Source organism: Mastomys coucha, unplaced genomic scaffold (assembly GCF_008632895.1).
Source record: "Mastomys coucha isolate ucsf_1 unplaced genomic scaffold, UCSF_Mcou_1 pScaffold11, whole genome shotgun sequence".
Classification (NCBI taxonomy): domain Eukaryota; kingdom Metazoa; phylum Chordata; class Mammalia; order Rodentia; family Muridae; genus Mastomys; species Mastomys coucha.
In genome coordinates, this window is record NW_022196893.1 from 10,038,054 (window position 1) to 10,044,805 (window position 6,752).

A 6,752-nucleotide genomic window follows, 5' to 3' on the forward strand; every position below is an offset into this window, starting at 1 on the left:
CTCTGTGACCCACTCCAGGCTCTCCCCTTGTCTCTGTGACCCACTCCAGGCTCTCCCCTTGTCTCTGTGACCCACTCCAGGCCTCTCCCCTTGTCTCTATAACCTGCTCCCTGTCAGGGGCCCAGGCTCTCCCCTTGTCTCTGTAACCCACTCCCTGTCAGGGGCCCAGGCTCTCCCCTTGTCTCTGTGACCCGCTCCAGGCCTCTCCCCTTGTCTCTGTGACCCACTCCAGGCTCTCCCCTTGTCTCTGTGACCCACTCCAGGCTCTCCCCTTGTCTCTGTAACCCACTCCAGGCTCTCCCCTTGTCTCTGTGACCCACTCCCTGTCAGGGGCCCAGTGTGCTTCCTTGGTTTGTTTCTGGAAAATAGATGGTGCCTGTGGGCATCTAAGGCTCTCCTGGAGGAACTGAAGACAAGAAGACCAGAGAAGAGTATACTCACATCAGAGACAGTGAGATTATATTCAGGGAGGGCCTCAAAGGGAGGGTTCATATGACACACTATGGGAATACACTGGCCACTAAAATGAAAACCAAACAAGAGCCCTGGAGGGACTGTGGAAGGGTCTGTGGTGAGTCCCCAGGAGGGGCTACTTGGGTTCATGAGCGCCAGGCCCAGGCTCTGCTCAGAGTGTGTGGTCCCTGGGGAAGGGCACTGGGGGACAGGACTCTAGTTCTAAGGAGAGACAGAAGGCAGCCGGGGGAATGAGGAGAGGCCCTCGTGGCATGCACAGCAGAGGTCACAGATGGGAGGACAGAGGCAGGCATGGCCACCATGGGCAATCACTGTCATCTGGACCAGCTGAGGGAGGTCTGCATCTGCCTCAGCCATGAAGGTCCTTGGGCGGGTCTCAGGGAGACTGCTCTCACTCTTTGGGTCGCTCTTCTGGCAAGGCTGCCCGCTGTTTGCCCTCCCTCCTCACTTTTGGATGGTTTCAGGTAGAAGCTGCTTGGTGGGAGCCATGATCCATCTGGTCCATGCTATGATCCAGAATGTCCTCCCTGCTAAGGCGAGCCTTCCCACTCCCCATTCATCATTCTGGGTACACAGTCACTCTAAAGGCAAAGTAAGCCCTGGACTGGCCACTCCCTACAATCTGGCACTTAACACATTTTTTTTCCTTTTTTGGTCTTTTGAGACAGGGTTACTCTGTGTAGCCTTGGCTGTCTTGGAACTCACTCTGTAGATCAGGCTGGCCTTGAACTCATAAATCTGCCTGCCTCTGCCTTCCAAGTGCTGGGATTAAAGGCGTTCGCCACCACTCCTGGCAACACATTTCAAAAATGGAGGTGCATGAGTCTAGGTGGTGGTCTAGCCTTACACACATGGCTCCTCTGTGGCTGTCTAGCACACAGACTACAAACTGAATGACCATATCTCCCTGCAGAATGACAGTCCCTCACTGCTGACTGAAGCTATGCCCTGTAGATCTCCAATACTTCAGAAAGCCCAAACTCTAGAGCACGTGTCAGAATCCCCAGAAGAGGCCCAGCCTGTACTGCAGCCCCTGACCCAATTCTAGTCATTCAGTCTCAGTATTATCTCCCAGACAAGTCACATGTGTGCCTCAGTGTCCCTAGGTGCTCCTGTACCTTCACTCCCTGGCCAGCATCACTCCTACCCCCTTTTAACATCTCTCTCATGATCAACAAGGGGCATGCACTTGAGAATAAACCTTTCCTTTCTTGTCTCTCAAGAACCAGTTTGGAGGCCACTTCCTCCAGAAAGCTCTTTTCTCCCCTCAGCCTTTCACTTGGCAACCCCACTCCATGGGCTCCCTCACAGAGAACCATGACACTGTCTGAATCCTTAGAGTGCATGGCACTCACTTTTAGCAGCTGTTTGATGTAAGTGAACAAATCAATGGATGTCTGTGAGCCACCAGCCGGTGTCCCTGAAGCAGTGGGACAGGGATCCCACGCTCCTGCACATCAGGCTCTCACTCTACAAAGCAAGGTGCGTGAACCTAGCCTCCAGCTTTCCTCCAAGGGCCACCTACTCCCCCACCAGGACTCCAGCACTGCTGGTCCTAGGAATGCCTGTGGGTGCTGGACTGGTTGCTTCCTCCTGGGAAAATCAGTTTTACCACCACCGTAGATAGTACCAACATGCAATCTCGTTTTTAGCATTTTTAGAGATGGAGCTGCCTCCACCTGACCCAGACAAGCATGGAGGGAGGAGAAACAGGCCAGAACACCTGAGCCGATCTCAGGGCATGGCGGTAGGGGCTTCCAGGAGCACACCCAAACACACAGAACTGCCCGTTGATTCCCACAGCATGTCTCATGATTAGATTACTGGGTGTCACCCTCCTGAGCAGCTGATGCCTGTCCCTGTCTACCCCACCACACTCCCATGGCTGCAGGCTGAGGACCTGAGGTCACTCTTGACTTCCTGCTGTTTTCACATCGGTTCACACTGGCCAGGAGAGCACATCCTCCACACTGACCACACTTACGCACGTGTGCACACAAACATACACACAAACACATACACACACACACACATACACATACACACACACACACACACATATATACATACACACACATACACACACATACACATACACACATACACACACACACACATACACATACATACACATACACACAGACACACACACACACACACAGAGACACATATACACATACACACACACACACACACACACACACACACATACACATACACACACATACATACACATAAACACAGTGTGGCAACTCCTTCCATAGTATCTTAGTGATAACACTCTACTGGGTGACTTGGAAATCCCTCTTAAGCATGCCACCATACTCACATTTAACAAGTAACCCCTAGGGAGGGGAAATGTCCTAAGCCAACAGAAGGAACCCTCAGACAACGTGACAGTCTCATGGCTGGTGTCACATTGCAGGGCACAGGAGGAAAGGTAGGAAAGGCATTTGCTCTATGAGCAAAGGAATTCAGCAACATGGCACACTGAACAGTGCCTGCCGTTTTCCCTTGGGCATAGCTGCCTGGGGGCAAGTCACTGCTTCTTCCCTCAGTGCTGGGAGATGGCTAGAAGTTCAGAGCACTTGATGCTCTTGAAGAGGACCAGGGTTCAGTTTCCAGTACCTACACGACAATCCACACCTTCTTTTTATATATAAAAATAAAATATTTTTATTTTATGTATGTGAGTACACTATTGCTGCCTTTAGACACACCAGAAGAAGGCATCAGATCCCATTACAGAGGGTTGTGAACCACCATGTGGTTGCTGGAAATTGAACTCAGGACCTCTGGAAGAGCAGTCAGTGTGCTCTTAACCACGGAGCCATCTCTCCAGCCCCGACATCTTTAATTCCAGATCCATGTGATACCAGCACACTATTCTAACTTCCAATACACATACACACCAGGCATAGCATGGAGTGTACTTACATAGATCTGGGGAAAACATTCATATGTATACAATAAAAATAAATCTCTTTTAAAAAATAATAAATTGGAGACTCTCTACACTGAAAATCTAGCCCCAAACTTGTTAGCATGGCTCAGGCAAGGGAGGTCACGGGCCTCCCTTCCCCATGCTAAGTGGGAACAGTGGGCAGGGCGCTAGCTACATCAATATTTGCTCAGTGGAAAATGAGCGGAGAGTAAAGGTAACAGAAATAAAAGGGCCTGGTTGTCAGGGCGATTAATAAACACTGAAAACGAACAAAGGGATTGCTCTCCCGCCTTTTGCTCCTCTCTCTCCCTATCCTCCAGCCCTTTCCCTCCTGCCTATAACACAACACTAAAGCCAGGAGCTTGTACAGGGCCACGCTGGTCACCAAGCCTTGTCATCTACATCTTCTCATTCAAATACTGAACCTCATGGCAGCCATTAAGTGGGCAAAAAATACAGTCCTATCTGGTACAGTGAGCAAACAGAGCCTGGCCTCCAAGTTCCAGAAACGCGAAGGCAGAGACCAGAACAAAACACTGCACTAGCCCAAGGGTGGAGCTTCAACGATGCCAAACCAAACCTGCCCAATCATGTCGGGCTGGGCAAGAGGGCAGGTGAGGGAACTTTAGAGGAAGGATTGGTATTTGTGATAATGTGAATTGTCCATTAAAAATACAGGCACAGATCCATAAACCCTTGTGCCCTCCCTGTCGCACTCACACCCAATCCCTAGTCACATAGTCACCTGGGTCACAGGCTCCCTGTCGCCAACTTCCAGGTCATCGGAGGGAGCTGGAGGTGAACCCAGGATTGGAGGCTAGAGAACTGGGAAGATGACACGTGGGAGCAGATGAAAACTGGAGGCACAAGAGAAGATAAGCAAGGGAGTTAGAAATGGGGACTGGGGCGGGGTGGGGGGCACAAAGGGAGGGACGCAGGAAACAGGTGGCGTGGGGGAAATCGGGCAATGAGGCAGAAAACCAGGAGCACTTAGAAGCGCAGAGGGAGGAGCTGGGGACAGTGGACAGTCCAGGGTGAAAGTTGGGCAATGAATTGGGAGAAGGGTTGATTTAGGAAGTTAGGGAAATTGAGGGCAGCAACGGAGAAGAATGCGGTCACCGGATGGGAGTTGGGGACGCTAGGGGATGAAAGGACAGAAGCCGGGAGCACTCAAGGAGTTAACGGAGGCCATGCCTCAGAGTCGCAGACATGAGGACGGTCCTGAGCAGGGTCCGGGTGACGACATCCAAGGCAGAGGCACCGGGAAGCTTTGGGGAGGGCACTCAGGCCCCGCCCCCGCCGTGCCGTCACTCACCTTGGCTTACTCAGCACTTCTCTGCCCTCTACTTCCGCAAACAAACGCGCCCGACCACGTGACGCCGCCGCGGCTCTCCACCAATCCGCTGAGCCCGTGCTGTGGCCCCGCCCCCAAGCGCGGACCTCGCACGCGGTCAGGCGCCGCCATCTTCTATAATTGCCCAATGGAAGCCGCTTCTGTTGCCAGAGGGGGCGGTCGGGCTTCCGGCTGGAGCCAATCCTGCGTGGCTGATGGCGGCCATGCCCGGGTCGGGCGGAAGTTTCTCGTGACTGCAGATTGGCTGACGTGTTGGTCAGGGGCTGGAGGCTGTTCCTGGCTCCCTCTGATCTCAAGGAACCCAGGGTGGCTGGGACTCTGAGCTTTTTGTTTATGACAACACATGAAGATAATAAAGGAAGTCAATAAAGCCACGGAATATAACTGGGAAGAACCTGCTTTGACGTTGCCAGGTTCTCTCCAACCAGATTGCAAATAAAAATGTGGAAGCTGGGCAGTGGTGGCGCACGCCTTTAATCTCAGCACTTGGGAGGCAGAGGAGTTCCAGGACAGCCAGGGCTAAACAGAGACACCCTGTCACGAAAAAACAGTAAATAAATAAATTAAAGAGGGGACACCTGGGGGGGGGAGAGGAATCAGGATGTAAAGTGGATAAATGAATTTTAAAAAAGAATAAATAAGAGAATCTACACAAGTTAATAAAACCAACTGCAGTTATTAATAACTGTATAGAGCTTTACCAATGAGAGAGAATGGTGTCACCATCATCCATGGAAAGTGAGGTTAATGGGTAATGTCCCCACTGTGCAGAGGAGAAACCGTTCCCTTAAGCTAAAATTTAATATTTGTTCAAGTTTTAAATTTGATCTGAGAAAAAGAGATGAAGATTTTTCTCAATGAACATACCTTGCCCTTCATACCCGCCCCCCCCAAAGAAGTTAGGGAGGGTAATGGCTGTCAGGAAGCCCACAAAAGACAGGGCATCCCACCCAGTACCAGAAGAGTTAATAAGGTAAGTGCCATTCATAAGCAAACACCCACCCCGTGTTCAGAAAGGCAGGTTTGACCACACTGCTGCACAACCGAATCTGAAACAGAGGTGTGAGTCGGGGGGACCAGAAACACTCAGACATCCCAAAACACAGTCAGACAGCAGAACCTTGGCTACTGATCAGGCAAAGTGTCCTTTCTGTTGCTACTTCCGGCTAATGCATGACATCCTCAAGAAAGGGAACATGGGATCGTTTGGAAGCAGTGAACGAGCATGATAGAAAAGCTAAGGATGGGGCAGCTCAAGGCAGCTCGCTCCAGCTCACTTCAGTAGGGTCTTAAATGGGAGATGTTAGCACCACAGATCAAAGGGCATCTCCTGGGTGGGAGAGGTGATGCAGAGGACACTTGATGCTCTTGCAAAGGACCAGAGTTCTGTTCCCAGCACCACTTCCAGGTGGCTCATAACCACCTGCAAGTCCAGGTCCAGGGGATCCAGCACCCTCTTCTGGCCTCAGATCCTCTGCCCACAGATACATATATAAAAAAATAAAACAAATCTTTTTTTAAAAACAATTCTCCCCAGAAATATACTCAGCCCTGCAGCTATTAAACACCATGGTGCTTCCCAAGAACTCAGAGGTCACAGTAGACTGAGTTCGCTCCCTTGGAGAAGCAGACAGAAAGCCGTCTATTAACAGGACAAGCTTACACTTACTGTTTCCATGGTTACGCCTCTGAGGAGTAACACTATCATTCCCACTTTGTAGACAGAGACACTGAGGAGAGGAATCAGAGTCTCGTGCATGTCAATGAGAGAAGCAGCAAGGCCAGTCTTGTGTTTTCTGTTTTTTTTTTTTTAAATGAAAGATATATATTTTTTTAAGATTTATTTATTTTATGGATGTGAGTACTGTCGTTGTCAGACACACCAGAAAAGGGCATTTGAACCCATTACAGATGGTTGTGAGCTACCATGTGGTTGCTGGGAACTGAACTCAGGACCTTTGGAAAAGCAATCAGTGCTCT

The 6,752-nt window shown here is 50.5% G+C and overlaps 1 protein-coding gene and 1 long non-coding RNA gene across 6 annotated transcripts in view; one reads left to right on the forward strand and one right to left on the reverse strand.

The window, feature by feature from the left end:
- Window positions 1–4,845, reverse strand: part of Pla2g6 (phospholipase A2 group VI) — a 44,270-nt gene extending 39,425 nt beyond the window's left edge. For 3 of the 5 annotated variants that reach the window (XM_031349270.1, XM_031349287.1, XM_031349321.1), the window contains exons 1-2: window positions 4,538–4,712; window positions 4,164–4,275 (exon numbers count right to left, since the gene is read on the reverse strand). The gene's annotated coding sequence lies outside the window, so the exon portion shown is untranslated. Of the gene's footprint in view, window positions 1–4,163; window positions 4,276–4,537; window positions 4,713–4,733 lie in introns of those variants that run through there. The other 2 variants (XM_031349277.1, XM_031349328.1) reach the window with 2 other exon arrangements.
- Window positions 1–5,227, forward strand: part of LOC116075872 — a 10,291-nt gene extending 5,064 nt beyond the window's left edge. Inside the window, exon 2 of the long non-coding RNA XR_004112747.1 lies at window positions 4,197–5,227. This is a non-coding gene — a long non-coding RNA (uncharacterized LOC116075872). The remainder of the gene's footprint in view (window positions 1–4,196) is intronic.
- Window positions 5,228–6,752: the final 1,525 nt, after the last annotated feature.